A 19,798-nucleotide genomic window follows, 5' to 3' on the forward strand; every position below is an offset into this window, starting at 1 on the left:
GATTCTGCTTCTGGAATAACTGAAGACTCAAGAGCTCACAACTGAACAGCCTTCTGCCCTATGACTCAAATTTGCATTCTCAGTAGAGAGCCTTTTTGCTTGGCTTGGATCACATGTCCAACTTTGGTGCTTGTGTGTAGTGGTGATACAGAGCTTGGGAGTGCATAGAGAGGGAAAAGTGGGCATTGCATTTATTTTCCCACTAAAACCATTCGGCAAAGTTTATTGATACCATAAGAAGAAAGAAAGGATACTAAACAGGTAAAAGTTACTGTTGTCCTCTGTAGACATTTGCTAAAAGGAACTGGGGAGGATTTTGGAAGGGAAAGGGCTCAAGTTAGGCCTTGATGAATGAATAGGACTTTTAAAAGTAGATTTGGGGGACTAGGAAAAAGAGGGCATTCCGATCAGAGGGAACAGCTTGAGCAAAGGTATGGAACAAGAAAGAGTCCAAGTATAAATCATGATCTGAGAATGAGGAGAGGTCCAGTATGTTTGGTGTGTAAGGACATATAGTGAGTAAAATGGGGAGGATGATGGAGAAGGCATAAAATCAGAGTTCCAACTTATGTACAGGGTTGCAAAATGATTGGTTGAGATAATGGATATGAAAGTGTTTTGTAAACTACAAAGTGCCTTGAAAACTATAAGGATTTTCACATCTATGAATTGTTTCAATTAAAAAAAATTCCTCAGTAAATAGAGGTTTTCAAACTAAAAAAAAAAAAAAAAGCAAATTACCTCATGGTATTCTCAATCACCTAAAACCTCAAGTCTTCTCTCTCCCTCACACACACACACATTCCCAAATTATTGAGACCAACTATTTTTAATAACTTTTAATTTAAATGACTTGGGGTTAGGAGAAGAACGGGGTGTTGGCAGGGGATACTGTAAAATCAAAGCAATAAGAAGATGCACCAATTCCAAAATATTTGAGAATCACTGTTTTCTAGGGACATCATTTACACTATCAAAAATTTTGTTTCAGTGGTAGATAACCCACTAGTTTACAAAAATATTTGGAAATTAAATTTTTTCTAGGATTCTCTGCTCTTTTCTGCAGGATTTATCCTTTGGTTATGTACAGTCAAGGAAGTGGGAGATAATTGAAAGCTGAATTGTGAGGAGGAAGGAGAGGAGGAGGACGTGAGTAGGAGAGGCTGAAGTATGGTAAGTGGGGGTCTTTCAGATATTGTGTGTAGGGAGGGAGCAAGGACACAATTTGGGAAAACCACGTGGTTTGAGAGACTCAATGAGAATGTGTAAGAGGAAAATAGCAACAGAAACATAAGCATGACTGAGGAAGGCAGTTTGAACCACATTTCTCTAGTCTAGTCTATTGAAGGCTGAGTTACTGAGAAGGAAGACCCAGGAGGAAAGAGGGTCTGGGGATTTCATTTTTTTCTCAGGCAGCTTCTATTCCATTTTCCCAGGTGTCACATGGCAATGCAAATATATTCAGTTAAGAAACAATCACTAAAAACTGTCTAGGCCAGGCTCACTGTGGACACTAAGGATTCAAAGATAAATAAGCTTGGGCTCCTACCCTCAAGACCCTTCATTCTAATAGGAAAGACAAACACAGGTAGAGTTATTGACGTGTATGTGTGTGAGTGTAAATATGCATAAACCTAATATATAAGTGCTATACATTTATAAATCTAATATATGTGAGCTGCATGTACAACTATAGTATATGAATCATATGTGTGTAAATATGAATATAGGGAGGTATGTATGTGTGTTTGCATAGGTAATATATACAGCTTACACATGTTTTTCTCAAAGATTCAGCTGGGAACAGATTTCACATGATCGTTGCAGCCAATACTCAAGCATCTAGTGATCATTTGAAAACATGCCTAAGTTAACATTGTTTATGTTACTCATGAGTGGAACGTAGAAAATGACTGTTTAAAAAATTGCATGTGTTTCTGGCATTTGTTTACAAAATTTTTAAATATAAAATTTTCAATGCAATCCTAAAGATGTCACCTATTTTTAAGAGTATAGATTTTTGGGTATTTATTTACTAAATCAAATAACTGTATGCATTTGAACTTTTGTTCGCTGAATAAAATTTTTAGTTTTTTAAAATTGTAAAAATATATGAAATTATAGAGAACTTTGAGAAATTGCAAAAATATGATAGTTGTGGTAGACTGAATAATGTTCCTGCAAAGACATCCACGTTCTAATCCCCGGAGCCTGTGAATATATTACCTTGCATGGCAAAAGGAACTTTGCCGATATGATTAAATTAAGGGTCTTGAGATGGGGAGATTATTCTAGATTATCTGGGTGGGATCAATGTAATCATGGGTCCTTATGAAATAGAGACAGAGGGTCAGAGTCAGACATAGGAGATGGAATGACAGAGCAAGAGGTTAGAATGATGCAAAGAAGGAGTCGTGAACCAAGGCGTGCAGGCAGCCTCTAGAATCTGAAAAAGGTGGACATGGATTCTTCCCTTTTATACTCCAAAAGGAACCAACCCTGCTAACACACGGACTTTAGACTTCTGATCTCCAGAACTGGAAAGTAATAAATTATGTTGTTTTTCAGCCACTAAATTTGTGGTAATTTGTTATAGCAGCAATAGGAAACTAATACAATAGTAAATTATTAGAGGAAAGATAAAATAGATTTAAAAAAAGAAATGAAACTCTGCCATGATGGATATGGGATACTGAGGAAAGAGAAGAACAATGAGGACAAAAAGAGAGAAATGGCAAGCCAATCAAATACAAGAGCAAGTTGTCATCTAAGAGAAGGGAATTACGGAATGCTACACTGAACACTGTACAAATGAGGAAACTGAGACAAAAGGAGCTAAATGACTAGCACCAGGTTACACAAGTAGTCGTTGGCAGAGTCTATCTGACACCTGAGACTGTGCTCTTAAGCACTAAGCCATACTGCCTCTGCTACTGAGGTCTCCTAGGGGTGTATGTGGTATGCTGGGTACACGTAGTTTATCATATAATGTGTTTAAGTACTGTAATGAAGGCATATACAGAGTTCCCTTGGAGCAGAGAGAAAGAGGGAGCCTGCCTGTGTTTAGGGAGTGGGATGGTAGGAAAATCTTCACAGAGCCGGTTAGGTATTTGCTGGGCCTTTAAAGGTGAATAAACATTACCAGATACACAAGAAGCAAGGATATTTCTGGTCACAGCAATGGAATTAGGGCAAATGTTAAAGGCCTGATATATACAGTATGTTTGGGCAAAAGCAAGGATTTTGATGAGGTTAGAGCTTAGGGTGCATGGAGGCAAGTGTTGGGAGAGGAGCCTGGAATAGCTGAAAGTCACTTAAAAAAGGTATCTAGACCAACTTTCTGCTTGTGCTATTTTCCCGGGCCAATATGGTACTTCAAATGTGGCTAGTGCAACTGAAGAACCTAATTTTAAATTTTATTTAATTTGATTAATTTAAATTTAAATAACCACACATGGCTAGTGGCTGCTGCATTGGACAACACCGTCTTATATGAATCTAAGGTATTAATTCAAATGATGGGACATGGGGAGCTTATGATGGGTTTGAAGCTGGAGAGTGACATGATTGCATCTGTTCTAGAAAAATAACATAAAGGGATGATGTATCTTTACTGGGGAGAAAGTTCTGACTTGCTGCGTGCTCCGCCTGTAGCCCACTTCCGAGCAGTTACAAGGCCTAGGGGAGCAGTGCCTTGTTCCGTGCAGTGATATTGCTTTGGTCACAGCTGATTGAGATGGGGTAGGTGTCTGTGCAAAACTGATCTCATCTGGCTTACCAGAAGCCACAGGATGGCCTGGTGCAAGAGCTCTACCTATAGGAACACAGCATGGCATGGTGGCTGACCAACTCAAGCAGATGTCTCCCAGAGGATTTAAACTGATACATGCAGAGACTGTGATAAATTGATAACGTGGTAGAATGAAGAAGCAGGAAGAGAATCAGAGGAAGTGGGACTGAGTCATGGAAGGGAGACTCATACAGTTGCTATTGGGTGCCCAGGGTTGCACTGGACAACTAGTGTTGTTTTGCAAAGTTAACCAGTAGGGAATATCATTTAATTTCTAAGAAAGGGTGCTGACTCTCTATCCTGTCTTCCTTATAGCCCCCTGAAACTTTATACTAAACCTCCTGTGCTGTGAGGATTAGTTCCAGCAGGCCTGGAATTAGCCTGATTATTCTACTAAAATAAGAAATAAGCATGCACAGCACTGATCTGAAACATACTGATTAATAGCATTGCTTTGTAACCCTGTGCCCTAAGAATTTCAGGTTGGTTTGAACCAGCTAATCAACATTGTTTATTGATAACAGTGAGACTGATGATTTGTACCTGGTGAGACCCCAGAACCCCAGGTCACATAGAAGGAATACCTTATGTAACCAGCAGGGTATAAGAAATTCCAACTGAGATTCCATTTGGGTGACCCATTCACACATCAGTCGTTTTTGATATATAAGAGAAAGTATATCCTGCAAAGACCCTTGCAGAGGGAGGACAACTGAGCTTACAAGTGGCTTTGCTGACCCTTTACTGAGACAGCCTTTAGCTGTGATGATTATCTTTACTTTAATGTGGTTTCTACCAGTGCATCTTTTTCCTGTAATGAACTGTAGATTTATTATTTTTAAAAAATTTTATTGGAGTATAGTTGATTTACCATGTTGTGTTAGTTTCTGCTATACAGCAAAGTGAATCAATTATACATACACATATATCCACTCTTTTTTATATTCTTTTCCCGTATAGGTCATTGCAGAGTATTGAGTAGAGTTTTAAGCTCCGGAAACCTCAGTCGATGGCAACGTACTAACAGTTAAAGAGGGGAGAGCCACAGTACCCAAAATGATGAAACTTAGAAATCTACATACATTTGCTTTGTGTAGATTTCTAAATAACATCATTTTGGGTACTGTGGCTCTTCCCTGTTTAAGTGTTAGTACGCTCGCATCAACTAAGGTTTCTGGAGCTTATCTCTGATCTTTACAACCTGAAAGAGGCTGACTGACTCAGCAAGGGACATATTTGAACAATGAAGAGACCAGTTATCAGGTGATGGAAATAGTTTTCCCTCAAGATGATGAGGTTCCCAATCAACGCAGGGGCAATGGGAGTCCAGTGGACAGGGAAGGTTGGACTGAATTAGGAGGTAGACTTGAGAGTGATGGGCCAGTCACCATTTAATTGGATGAGGATGTGGAATGGAGAGAGGAAAGGAGGAGGCAATGACAATGAAGGTTTCAACCTTGGGTAATAAGTGCAGCTCTGGTAATTATGATTTGAGCAGTCTCTACAAGATGCGGAGAAATGTTCTCCTGTTTTAAGAGAACAGTGCATGCTGTAGCCTGTAGGTGAATTGAAGAGCCAATAATATAGCCTTTAGTTCAGCCTATTATATAGTCTATAGTCCAGCCAGAGATAGAAAAATCTGCTAAGAAAATCAGGTTTATAAAACGGATAAACCAGATTTTTGGCAAACAGTGAATACCCCTTGTATATGCACTCTTATTGTTTATGATTATTATTCCAACATGCAATCAACAATACTGAGTGCTACTGTGAGTCAGAACTGTGCTACATGTTTAGAATAAAGCTAAATATACAGGCCCCTGATTGCAAGGGGTTGCTTGAGATGTAATACCATGAAATATTTGGCTATGGAGAGACTGATGTAAAACGGAAAGGTTGACAGTGAATTGAAGAAAATCAGAAATGATGATCACGAAATTATGAAATAACAATCTGGGATTTAAAGTAAGGCTTTTTCCATAAAGATATTCACATAAGTATATTAGAAGCTTGATAAAGTATTGGAAGATTTTGGAGCAGTTAAAATATCCAATGATCATTCTATGCTGATCTCTGATAGTTTGGTAAAGTGATCATAGAAAGTCTGCTCCAAACCTCACTCTTGGCCCAGAGGAACTGGTATTGCTGGGCTACAAAACGGCTGGTTCTGGTGGGTACAGCAACGAGGAGGAAAGTAGCAAAACCTTCAATCGGGGTTTCTCAACTTTTGCACTATTGAGGAGAGTTTGGCGGCAAGTCCTACTTACCCAATTACATCTCTGCTCCATCTCTCATTAATTGAACCAGCCATGCCTCAGATTGCCAAACTCTAAATTATATTCATAAGCAGAAATCTGAAAGATGTTAAGAAGAATATTTAGGAAGGCAGAGTGGTTGGATGATTCATCTCCCTCTTGACCACCTAATCATCATCCACTCGAACTTCAAAATTCAGTGTCAACAACATCTTCCAGGTCCAGGTGGAATTCTTTAGTCTCTCCACTATCTGAAACCCACAAAATTGCTCTGTATTACTTTATCCTGGTATATTATAGCTATTTACTTCAATGTCTATCTCTCCAAACATGGTGAGTTCCTGGAGACCAATCACTAGGTCTCATTAATTTTTCTGTCCTTTAGAACTGAAACAGTACTAGAAACATATTAGGTACTTAATATTTGTTAAATGAACAAATGACTGAAGAAGACAAAAGAGAATTAGAGTGATAAGTTGGTAAATTCATAACAGAGGGCAATTTAGTAATATTTATCTACCAAAGTTAAAATATATAAATCCTTGAATCCAGCAATTACATCTCTTAAGAATTTATTTGACATATACACATGTGTGTGAAATGTTTATGTGCAGTGCTATTCACTGTAGCATTGTTTGTTAGCAAAAGCTTAGAAATGGTAGAAATGTCCATTAATAATGAATTGATGAAATAGATTATGGAATACCCATATAATGGAATGCCAGGCAGCTGTGAAAAACACAGTGTGGAAAGATCTTCAGGATATAATGTTAAAGGAAAAAAAATCAGTAGTGTAATATGCAAATGTTTATATAAAAATAGAGGAAATATCTATACCCTACCTTTGTTTGTATTTGTATAAATGGCTCTGGGAGGACCCAGAAGAAACTAATAACTACCCTTTTCTTGGAGACTGAAGTTTGGTGGGACACAAAGACTTTTCATTGTATTCCTTCTTATACTTTTAATTTCTGAAAAATAAACATATATGACTAGCTCAAAACATTGTGTAAATAATTTTTTTAAAAGAAAACTGCATATGGATGGTTATAGCAGCTTTATTCATCGTTGCCAAAACTTAGGAGCAACAAAGATGCCCTTTATTAGGTGAATGGCTAAATAAACTGTGGTACATCCAGACAACGGAACATTATTCAGTGTTAAAAAGAAATGAGCTATCAAGCCATGAAAAGACATATGGAGGAAGCATAAATGCATATCACTAAGTGAAAGAAGCCAGTCTGAAAAGGCTACATACTGTATGATTCCAACTATGAAATTTTTTTTAAAGATATTTTTGATGTGGACCACTTTTTTTTTACATCTTTATTGGAGTATAATTGCTTTACAATGGTGTGTTAGTTTCTGCTTTATAACAAAGTGAATCAGTTATACATATACATATGTTCCCATATCTCTTCCCTCTTGCTTCTCCCTCCCTCCCACCCTCCCTATCCCACCCCTCTAGGTGGTCACAAAGCACAGAGCTGATCTCCCTGTGCTATGCGGCTGCTTCCCACTAGCTATCTGTTTTACGTTTGGTAGTGTATATATGTCCATGCCACTCTCTCACTGTGTTACAACTTACCCTTCCCCCTCCCAGTATGCTCAAGTCCATTCTCTAGTAGGCCTGTGTCTTTATTCGTGTCTTACCCCTAGGTTCTTCATGACATTTTTTTTTCTTAAATTCCATATATATGTGTTAGCATACGGTATTTGTCTTTCTCCTTCTGACTTACTTCACTCTGTATGAAAGACTCTAGGTCCATCCACCTCATTATAAATAGCTCAATTTCGTTTCTTTTTATGGCTAATATTCCACTGTATATATGTGCCACATCTTCTTTATCCATTCATCCGATGATGGACACTTAGGTAGTTTCCATGTCCTGGCTATTGTAAATAGAGCTGCAATGAACATTTTTGTACATGATTATTTTTGAATTATGGTTTTCTCAGGGTATATGCCCAGTAGTGGGATTGCTGGGTCATATGGTAGTTCTGTTTATAGTTTTCTAAGGAACTTCCATACTGTTCTCCATAGTGGCTGTACCAGTTCACATTCACACCAGCAGTGCAAGAGTGTTCCCTTTTCTCCACACCCTCTCCAGCATTTATTGTTTATAGATTTTTTGATGATGGCCATCTCACTGGTGTGAGATGATATCTCATTATAGTTTTGATTCGCATTTCTCTGATGATTAATGATGTTGAGAAATCTTTCATGTGTTTGTTGGCAGTCTGTATATTTTCTTTGGAGAAATGTCTGTTTAGGTCTTCTGCCCATTTTTGGATTGGGTTGTTTGGTTTTTTGTTATTGAGCTGCATGAGCTGGTTGTAAATTTTGGAGATTAATTCTTTGTCAGTTGCTTCATTTGCAAATATTTTCTCCCATTCTGAGGGTTGTCTTTTCGTCTTGTTTATGGTTTCCTTTGCTGTGCAAAAGTTTTACAGTTTCATTAGGTCCCATTTGTTTATTTTTGTTTTTATTTCCATTTCTCTAGGAGGTGAGTCAAAAAGGATCTTGCTGTGATTTATGTCATAGAGTGTTCTGCCTATGTTTTCCTCTAAGAATTTGATGGTGTCTGGCCTTACATTTAGGTCTTTAATCCATTATGAGCTTATTTTTGTGTATGGTGTTAGGGAGTGATCTAATCTCATACTTTTACATGTAGCTGTCCAGTTTTCCCAGCACCACTTATTGAAGAGGCTGTCCTTTCTCCACTGTACATTCCTGCCTCCTTTATCAAAGATAAGGTGACCATATGTGCGTGGGTTTATCTCTGGGCTTTCTATCCTGTTCCATTGATCTATATTTCTGTGTTTGTGCCACTACCATACTGTCTTGATTACTGTAGCTTTGTAGTATAGTCTGAAGTCAGTGAGCCTGATTCCTCCAGCTCCGTTTTTCATTCTCAAGACTGCTTTGGCTATTCAGGGTCTTTTGTGTTTCCATACAAATTGTGAAATTTTTTGTTTTAGTTCTGTGAAAAATGCCATTGGTAGTTTGATAGTGATTGCATTGAATCTGTAGATTGCTTTGGGTAGTAGAGTCATTTTCACAATGTTGATTCTTCCAATCCAAGAGCATGGTATAGCTCTCCAACTATTGGTATCATCTTTAATTTTTTTCATCAGTGTCTTATAATTTTCTGCATACAGGTCTTTTGTCTCCTTAGGTAGGTTTATTCCTAGATATTTTTTTCTTTTTGTTGCAATGGTAAATGGGAGTGTTTTCTTGATTTCACTTTCAGATTTTTCATCATTAGTGTATAAGAATGCAAGAGATTTCTGTGCATTAATTTTGTATCCTGCTACTTTACCAAATTCATTGATTAGCTCTAGTAGTTTTCTGGTAGCGTCTTTAGGATTCTCTATGTATAGTATCATATCATCTGCAAACAGTGACAGCTTTACTTCTTTTCTGTTTTGGATTCCTTTTATTTCCTTTTCTTCTCTGATTGCTGTGGCTAAAACATCCAAAACTATGTTGAATAAGAGTGGTGAGAGTGGACAACCTTGTCTTTTTCCTGATTTTAGTGAAAACGTTTTCAGTTTTTCACCAATGAGGAAGACGTTGGCTGTGGGTTTGTCATATATGGCCTTTATTATGTTGAGGAAAGTTCCCTCTATGCCTACTTTCTGCAGGGTTTTTATGATAAATGGGTGTTGAATTTTGTCGAAAACTTTCTCTGCATCTATTGAGATGACCATATGGTTTTTCTCCTTCAATTTGTTAATATGGTGTATCACATTTATTGATTTGCTTATATTGAAGAATCCTTGCATTCCTGGAATACACCCCACTTGATCGTGGTGTATGATCCTTTTAATGTGCTGTTGGATTCTGTTTGCTAGTATTTTGTTGAGGATTTTTGCATCTATGTTCATCAGTGATATTGGCCTGTAGTTTTCTTTCTTTGTGACCTCCTTGTCTGGTTTTGGTATCAGGGTGATGGTGGCCTCATAGAATGAGTTTGGGAGTGTTCCTCCCTCTGCTATATTTTGGAAGAGTTTGAGAAGGATAGGTGTTAACTCTTTTTTAAATGTTTGATAGAATTCGCCTGTGAAGCCATCTGGTCCTGGGCTTTTGTTTGTTGGAAGATTTTTAATCACAGTTTCAATTTCAGTGGTTGTGATTGGTCTGTTCATATTTTCTTTTTCTTCCTGATTCAGTCTTGGCAGGTCGTGCATTTCTAAGAATTTGTCCATTTCTTCCAGGTTGTCCATTTTATTGGCATAGAGTTGCTTGTAGTAATCTCTCATGATCTGTTGTATTTCTGCAGTGTCAGTTGTTACTTCTCCTTTTTCATTTCTAATTCTATTAATTTGAGTCTTCTCCCTTTTTTTTTTATGAGTCTGGCTAATGGTTTATCAATTTTGTTTATTTTCTCAAAGAACCAGCTTTTAGTTTTATTGATCTTTGCTATAGTTTCCTTCATTTATTTCTGATCTGATCTTTATGATTTCTTTCCTTCTGCTATCTTTGGTTTTTTTTTTTTTCTTTCTCTAATTGCTTTAGTTGCAATGTTAGGTTGTTTATTCGAGATGTTTCCTGTTTCTTAAGTAGGATTGTATTGCTATAAACTTCCCTCTTAGAACTGCTTTTGCTGCATCCCATAGGTTTTGTGTCATCGTGTCTCCATTGTCATTTGTTTCTAGGTATTTTTTTATTTCCTCTTTGATTTCTTCAGTGATCACTTCGTTATTAAGTAGTGTATTGTTTAGCCTCCATGTGTTTGTATGTTTTACAGATCTTTTCCTGTAATTGATATCTAGTCTCATAGCATTGTGGTTGGAAAAGATACTTGATACAATTTCATTTTTCTTAAATTTACCAAGGCTTGATTTGTGACCCAAGATATGATCTATCCTGGAGAATGTTCCATGAGCACTTAAGAAAAATATGTATTCTGTTGTTTTTGGATGGAATGTCCTATAAATATCAATTAAGTCTATTCATATTTAATATATCATTTAAAGCTTGTGTTTCCTTATTTATTTTCATTTTGGATGATCTGTCCATTGGTGAAAGTGAGGTTTTAAAGTCCCCTACTATGAATGTATTACTGTCGATTTCCCCTTTTAGGGCTGTTAGTATTTGCCTTATGTATTGAGGTGCTCCTATGTTGGGTGCATAAATATTTACAATTGTTATATCTTCTTCTTGTATCGATCCCTTGATCATTATGTAGTGTTCTTCTTTGTCTCTTCTAATACTCTTTATTTTAAAGTCTATTTTGTCTGATATGAGAATTGCTACTCCAGCTTTCTTTTGGTTTCCATTTGCATGGAATAACTTTTTCCATCCCCTCACTTTCAGTCTGTATGTGTCTCTAGGTCTGAAGTGGGTCTCTTGTAGACAGCATATATAGGGGTCTTGTTTTTGTATCCATTCAGCTAGTCTGTGTCTTTTGGTGGGAGCATTTAATCCATTTACATTTAAGGTAATTATCGATATGTATGTTCCTATAAACATTTTCTTAATTGTTTTGTGTTTGTTATTATAGGTCTTTTCCTTCTCTTATGTTTCTTGCCTAGAGAAGATCCTTTAGCATTTATTGTAAATCTGGTTTGGTGGTGCTGAATTCTCTCAGCTTTTGTTTGTCTGTAAAGGTTTTAATTTCTCCATCAAATCTGAATGAGATGCTTGCTGGGTAGCGTAATCTTGGTTGTAGATTTTTCTCCTTCATCACTTTAAATATGTCCTGCCAGTCCCTTGTGGCTTACAGGGTTTCTGCTTTAAGATCAGCTGTTAACCTTATGGGGATTCCCTTGTGTGTTATTTGTTGTTTTTCCCTTGCTGCTTTTAATATGTTTTCTTTGTATTTAATTTTTGACAGTTTGATTAATATGTGTCTTGGTGTGTTTCTCCTTGGATTTATCCTGTATGGGGCTCTCTGTGCTTCCTGGACTTGATTAACTATTTCCTTTCCCATATTAGGGAAGTTTTCAACTATAATCTCTTCAAATATTTTCTCAGTCCCTCTTTTTCTCTTCTTCTTCTGGAACCCCTATAATTCGAATGTTGGTGCATTTAATGTTGTCCCAGAGGTCTCTGAGACTGTCCTCAGTTCTTTTCATTCTTTTTTCTTTTTTCTGCTCTGCAGTAGTTATTTCCACTATTTTATCTTCCAGGTCACTTATCCATTCTTCTGATTCTGTTTTTCTGCTATTGATCCCTTCTAGAGTATTTTTAATTTCGTTTATTTTGTTGTTCATTGTTGCTTGTTTCATCTTTAGTTCTTCTAGGTCCTTGTTAAATGTTTCTTGCATTTTCTCTCTTCTATTTCCAAGATTTTGGATCATCTTTACTATCATTATTATGAATTCTTTTTCAGGTAGACTGCCTATTTCTTCTTCATTTGTTAGGTCTGGTGGGTTTTTATCTTGCTCCTTCATCTGCTGTGTGTTTTTCTGTCTTATCATTTTGCATATCTTACTGTGTTTGGGGTCTCCTTTTTGCAGGCTGCAGGTTCATAGTTCCCGTTGTTTTTGGTGTCTGTCCCAAGCAGCTAAAGTTGGTTCAGTGGGTTGTGTAGGCTTCCTGGTGGAGGGGACTAGTGCCCGTGTTCTAGTGGATGAGGCTGGATCTTGTCTTTCTGGTGGGCAGGTCCACGTCTGGTGGTGTGTTTTGGAGTGTCTGTGGGCTTATTATGATTTTAGGCAGCCTCTCTGCTAATGGGTGGGTTTGTGTTTCAGTCTTGCTAGTTGTTTGGCATAGGGTGTCCAGCACTGTAGCTTGCTGGTCGTTGAGTGTAGCTGGGTGTTGGTAGCGAGAGAGATCTCTGGGAGATTTTCGTCGTTTGATATTACGTGGAGCTGGGAGGTCTCTTGTGTAGCAATGTCCTGAAGTTGGCTCTCCCACCTCAGAGGCACAGCACTGACTCCTGGCTGTAGCACCAAGAACCTTTCATCCACACGGCCAGGAAGGTAAATGGAAAGTACACAGGGTGGAAGATGAATTGCAGCAAAGCCTTTGTCATATGATAGTGACTTCACGGGCTCGCCGGGCGTGAGGGCATGTTTGTGGCTCGCCCTCAGTGGCCAGTCAGGGGTTCTCTATGGGAAAGTGGAGAGAGAGGAGCTCGCGGAGCCGCTCTGCCTCTGCTTCACTGTACACTGCTCCACATACAGTACATGCAGCCTGATGTGGACCATTTTTAAGGTCTTTATTGAATTTTGTTACAATATTGCTTCTGTTTTATGTTTTGGTTTTTTGCCATGAGGCATGTGGGATCTTAGCTCCCCGACCAGGAACCGAACCTGCACCCCCTGCATTGGAAGGTGAAGTCTTAACCGCCGGACCACTGGACTGCTAGGGAAGCCCCTATATGACATTTTTAAAAAGGCAAAACCACGTACACCAGGGGTCCCCAACCTCTGGTACCGCTCCACGGCCCATTAGGAACCTGGCTGTGCAGCCGGAGGCAGGCGGCAGGTGAGCAAGCAAAGCTTCCTCTGCTGCTCCCCCATTGCTGGCATTACTGCCTGAGCCACCCCCCATCCTGGTCTGTGGACAGATTTTCTTCCACCAAGCCAGTCCCTGGTGCCAAAGAGATTGGGGACCACTGACGTAGACAGCAAAATGGTCAGTGGTTTCCAGGGGTTGTGGGGAAGGAGGGATGATTAGGTTGAGAACAGAGGATTTTTAGGGCAGTGAAACTATTCTGTATGATAGTAATGGTGGCTACATGTCATTATACGTTCATCAAAACCCATAAAATGTTCGGCACCAAGAGTGATGTGCTAACGTAAATTACAGACTTTGAATGATGATGATGTGTCAGTATAGGTTCATCGATTATAAAAAAGGTACCACACTGGTGAGGGATGTTGATAAATAGGGGAAGCTGTGTATCTGGGGGAAGGTGGTATATGTTTTTTTCCTGTACCTTCCTCTCAATTTTGCTGTGACCCTAAAACTGCTCTAAAAGTAGTCTATTTGAAAGGAAAAAAGAAAAGAAAACTGGTGAGCTAGATTTACACCATCAATAAAGGACCTAGATTCTGTAGCAACTGCTGGCCATTCTCCTGTCTGATATTTTGATCTAACACATGTGGGCTGTGGTTTATTATTTTTGATGCTATGAGTGATACAAGCGCCTACATACATGCGTATATATACACATTTCCTGCTAAAAGCCATTGTACTTTTCTGTCACCTGTTATTCAGGGCTCAGACCTGCTGTAAATTTAGCGCACCCTGTAATCCAGCCATGGTTTCTTGGGTAAAGTGCCTATCTCCTTTCTGGCACTTTGGAGAGACAGTGGACCTTCATATCCAAGAATGTGGGCTCTGCAGTCAGCCTGCCTATACTGGAATTCTGGACATGTCTAATTCCCAAATGTGTGATCTTAGGCTTTTGTTTTCTGCTCTCTATCATGACCTAACAGCAGTTCCTATGGTTCCTATAGTGTAAGGTTTTTGTGAGGATTAAATGAAACAACATACATAAAGCACTAAGCAATGACTGGCCCACACTTAAACTACTGTCATTGTTGCTTTTATCAGCATCATTATACTCATCATCAGCCTTGCCTAATCTCTTCTGGTTTCTCTGGGCAAGGGTAGTTGCCTGTTGGAGCATGAAGAAGAGTCAGAAAGCCTCAGGAACTCAGGGCTGAGCCCTCCTGGTTCCTCATGAAATTGTCTATAGAGTGCAGGTATGGAGTCCTGATCTCTTCACTGCGGCCTGTCCACGTGGTAAAGAGGCTGATCTCATCCATCTCCCTGCAGCAAGAAAGACGTGGACCTGAGGATGAAGTGATTGCTCATAGTGAATAGTGGATCTGCAGAGATGATGGAACACAGGCTCCCGTGGGGTCTCTCCTGGGCTCTCTGTGGGTCTGCATCATGCTGGCACCATCAGTGCGTATTAAGCAACGCACCCGCTCTTGCAGCACTGGCAGTAAGGCAATAACTCATTAATTCTGGCATCTGTCTACTCCCAGACAAAGAGAAATTGGTTCTGTAATTAGCACTCTACTGTTACCGCTTTTGTTTCAACATGTACATAACATTTATTTTCTCCATCTGGGAGAAAAGTGGGGAGCCCTCTATCTTTCAACCTCTCAAAGTCCCTGCATGACAGATTAGAGAGCTTTGAGATGCTGATTTGTCCTGTTTGTATTTTTTTGCATTTTCAGCATCACTTTTTGAATCTCTCTGGGATGAGGAGGTATCTTAGTCTGTTTAGGCTGCTATAACAAAATTACACAGACAAGGCAATTTATAAACAACAGGAATTTGGTTCTCCCTGTTCTGGAGGCTGGGAAGTCTGAGATGAGGCTGCCAGCATGGTTGGGTGAGGCTCCTCTTCCTGGTTCATAGCCTGCGTCTTCTCACTGTGTCCTTACGTGGTGGAAGGAGCTAGAAAGCTCGGGGGAGGGGGCTCTTTTATAAGAACAATAATCCCATTTATGAAGGCTCCACACTCATGACCTAAGCACTTCCCAAAGGCCCCACTTCCCAACACCATCATCTTTCTTTGCAGGTTAGGATTTCACATAACAGTCTTGAGGGAACACAAACATTCAGACTGTATAACAGGAAGTAACAGTCTTTTAATAGCAATTCTTAAATGAATGTATGACAAGTTCTTAGAACAATGCCTGGCACATGAACAGTGCTATATAAGTATTTGCTGTTTTCATTATTATGTGGTAATAAGTGCTCGTTTCTGGCTGGTTGTTTCACTGGATACAACACAGAGAAAAAGCACTGTCCTGTTTGGGGAGATAGTTTCAGCAAACCCTCCCCCGATCTGAGGCCTGTGGCACACATTGCTAATCAATCGTGGCTCTCTCCTGTGCAAGTTCAAAGTTGCCTTACAAACCTCATCATGTCCCCCCAGGCAGCCAGCGTCAAGCAGTCGGCATTGGCACCCACGATAAAACATTCGCCATCGGGCTTCCCTGGTGGCGCAGTGGTTGAGAGTCCGCCTGCCGATGCAGGGGACACGGGTTCGTGCCCCAGTCCGGGAAGATCCCACATGCCGCGGAGCGGCTGGGCCCGTGAGCCATGGCCACTGAGCCTGCGCGTCCGGAGCCTGTGCTCCGCAACGGGAGAGGCCACAACAGTGAGAGGCCCGCGTACCGCAAAAAAAAAAAAAAACAAAAAAAAACATTCGCCATCACAGCCTAGGAGCTTACATTCTAGAGAGACCTCAAGAACTCCGCCACTCCCAGTGAAATAGGCGTGGTAAAGCCAAGTTATTCTAAGCGTGCTCAAGGCTCCCCAGCTCCAGGCCTGAGTGAAACTAAGGCCAAACCTATTTGGCCACCTCCACCCCCGTGCACATTCTTGATTGACCTCTTTGAACTCTGAGATTCTTAATTTTCAGCAGTCTTTTGGCTGAATGTCTGTTCAGCAATGAGGAGGTCTGAATTTTGCCCAAGTGTTTAGAATTAGCCCTTTCTTGAATCAAAGATTTAGTTCTAAATGGAAAGACACTGACGTGGCTTAGTGGTATGGGTTCCAGTATATAAAATAAAAGAAACCCTCAATTCCATGCAGAAATAATTGTTTGGAAGCTCAAAAGGTTTAAATGTATTTTGGGCAGTATATTTTTCTTCATTGCAAAGTAGAAAATTTTTTTCTGGTTCTATATTTTATGAAGGATGAAAACATACATTTAAGCCTTCTATAATATGTTTAATATAAGTTACTACTTGTCCCTACAAGCTAGCTCTGAAACTATTTTAGCCCTTCATTCAGCTAAATGAATGCTGAATGATCCTGAATATAATACTTCTAATTTACTTATTTTTTGAGATGAGACAAGTCACATCTTGGTTTTTCAACTTTCTCATCTGTAATATTAATATCCAACCTCAGTCCAACCGACATTTATGGGCATCACAGAAATTTAAAACGTATTTCTAAAATATCTTGTACACATATAATTCTATGAAAGCATTGAATAAACATATATATATATATATATATATACATTACTTTTAGAGAACATTTTCCATTTTAGATTTTCAAATTCCTCAGCCCAGAATAAGGGCACATTAAGAAAGGGTTGTCCCAATCCATGACTGCATCCTGCAATTGCCTGAACCCTCTAATCTGAATGTTTCTACATCTTCTTATAGTCCCTTCTGTGACTATAGCTCAGCTGGACTGTGGTTTTTCAGGAGCTGTCTTGAAATGGGGAGGATTTGGTTAATTATTGGTGTGACAGATGAATAAAGATGACGCAGGAAATTCTAATGACTCACTCCTCTCAGCAATGTTCCAGATTCACTAAGCTTCTTTAAAGCCTCCCTGGCTGCCACGGAAGGTACATTTCAGAACCTGTAATAGGAACCTGCACCTAGCGTGGCTCTTCTGCACTGTTCCTTCCTCACCAGAAGCAGGTGTTGACACTGGAGTCTACTGCTGCCCTCAGATGTGAAAGAAGTTTCCAGCATCCTTTTCACATTTTTATAGGTGATGAAATCACAAAAAGCTCAAAATTCTTATATTTCAGGATGTACTTTTCCTTTGATAGTTTTACCAGAATTCCATGTGTAGAATTTGTGTAATAGATTCCTTTCATATTTCCTGATCTCAGGGCTCCAAAGGACTTTTCTTTCCTAAGGATCTTGATCCCTACCAGCAGTACATTTCCTGTGTGTGTATCTGGGCCCCAGCCTTCCAGGTACCACAGGCAGATAGAGATTCCTCCTACCTTAAGTTTTGTGTTTTGTTTTTTAAAAGAGAATCCAAAATAGGTTGGATACTGTGGCACCTCGTGAGTGATAGAGTTGTGGGTATTGTTGATGTCAATTAAAAGGGTGATAACAGGAGTACATATTTTTGGTCTACCAAGGCCATAAATTACACAAAGAATTCACCAAAGACAGCAGGTCCATGAGTGAGCTGTTTTAATTGAATTGGTATTTGTACAAGTTGACACCCTCTTTTACACCACCCATCTCCTCCCTGTGTGACTCAGCCACTGAGGGAGAAGCCTCTGATCTGTTCATTAACACAGGCAGGTGGAGGTGGAAACTGCACTCAGTAAACTCCAGGTACCCATTAGTTTCAGCTGGATCCACCTAGGGAATCACTGCAGGCTGTTTAGACAAAAAGTCCCGGTTTATCTGCTCAAGAAAGGTAAGTTGAATTATATTTGCAAATGTAAATATCTCTGCTTTATTGCATAACTTTCCCTATTTTCTTTGCAAGTGATTAAAATTAGAACTTACTCTCTGTCTTTTTTCCAGTGAAATTTTAACAGCTTCCAATGGACTGTTCTACTTGTCAACAGTTCTGCTGCTCCTTGTTGTGATTTTAGATGGCATTGCTTTTAAATTCTCCACAACTTTACACATTTCCGGGCAGCAGAGAAATGAAAGCCTATTTGAGTTTCCACGTAGGAGATGTCAGCTGGTGAATCTGGTCACACATAAGGATAGCAAATTCTTTAAATCGAGAGACCAGCACTCACCGGTCTACTTTCTCAAGTGACTATAAAAACATTTTTAAAAGGAGCTCCCTGTCTTCACAGATGATGCCTTTACTGAAATGGTGAACTCTACTCTTTTATAGATAAGAAGTCTCTTTGTTTTTCTTCCCTGCTGAAAGCATTGCAAGTCACTGAGCTGTGAGAGAGAGATGCCCAGTCCTCCACCCTATCTTCCCCAAATAAGAAAATCATGTTTCTTGAGTGAATATACCAAGGAGTAAAGCAGGGCAGGGCTAACTGAGGGTGGGCAGTTTCCCACAGGGATGCGTGTGCATTTGGCCAACTTTGCGATGTTATATCCTGAGTTCTAACCTACATATTGATTAATGTACAGGGGGGCAATTTTCCACCTCTATTCATATCCTAGTCCTGAAAATCCAGTTTTGGAAGCCCTTTGATAAGAACAGAAAAGTTATTTTAAGCAGGCTTTCCTTTATGATTAATAGCTAAGCTGACTTGTCTGACCTGTGTTTTTTCTCTACCGTTTGCATCTGAGATGCAGAGCTGTGGGAATCGAACCCAGGAGCTACTCACACTTGCAACCAGCGCTCTCTGTCCTCCAGAAAGGCGCTTCCCACGGTGTACCTGGCTCTGCTTTCAATTCTAGAGCTTTCATTGCTTCCCATTGCTGAGCAGGTCATGTGCTGTCTCGGAGGCTTTTAGAGCTCAGTTCCCAAAGGTTACTGAGGAATTTTATAATAATTTGGCTTTCAAACATTTATAGTAATCAGAAAGCTAAATTATACCATTTGTGGATTATAATTTTACTTGTCATAAAATGTGATCAAATTTAAAACCAGCTTTCTTTTCCACAGTTTATAATGCAGAAATGGTCTTCTGATATTTGCTGTATTCCAGAATTAAAGTATTGGGAAAATCAATTTGAGAAATCTGTGGTATTACATCAGTAAAATTTTTAGTAAAACATTTGCTTGATTCTAAATGTCAGGTAGACAGAGAATGCAGATAAAAGGCCAGGATTTTTGTTAAACTTTTAGCTACATGTAGATTAAAAGGGTTAAAATTTAGGTTAGATTCAGCTGACCTAAATTTTCAGTTAGCATGGAGCATAGACTTATCTAGTCTAACTCACTAATTTTCTAGGTGAGGACAACAAAACATATACACGTTAAGCAACTTGCCAGGATGATAGAACCAGATGAGGAGCTAGATCACCTGATTTTGGTCTTTTACTGAATTTTCTCAATGATTTTTCAAATTTCTTTCACATAAAACATGTGGTAGCAATAAATGAGGTTCCCTCTGGCTTTACAAAAGAACTAGAAATGATC

General features: G+C 39.3%; 1 protein-coding gene across 5 annotated transcripts in view; it reads left to right on the forward strand.

Annotated features, from left to right (window-relative positions):
- Nucleotides 1–19,798, forward strand: part of SCEL (sciellin) — a 326,999-nt gene that overhangs the window by 177,748 nt on the left and 129,453 nt on the right. For 2 of the 5 annotated variants that reach the window (XM_070044080.1, XM_070044081.1), the window contains exon 1: nucleotides 18,014–18,154. The exons of the other annotated variants lie outside the window; for them this stretch is intronic. The gene's annotated coding sequence lies outside the window, so the exon portion shown is untranslated. Of the gene's footprint in view, nucleotides 1–18,013; nucleotides 18,155–19,798 lie in introns of those variants that run through there. 5 annotated transcript variants of the gene reach the window in all.

This window comes from Globicephala melas, chromosome 18 (genome assembly GCF_963455315.2).
Source record: "Globicephala melas chromosome 18, mGloMel1.2, whole genome shotgun sequence".
NCBI lineage: Eukaryota > Metazoa > Chordata > Mammalia > Artiodactyla > Delphinidae > Globicephala > Globicephala melas.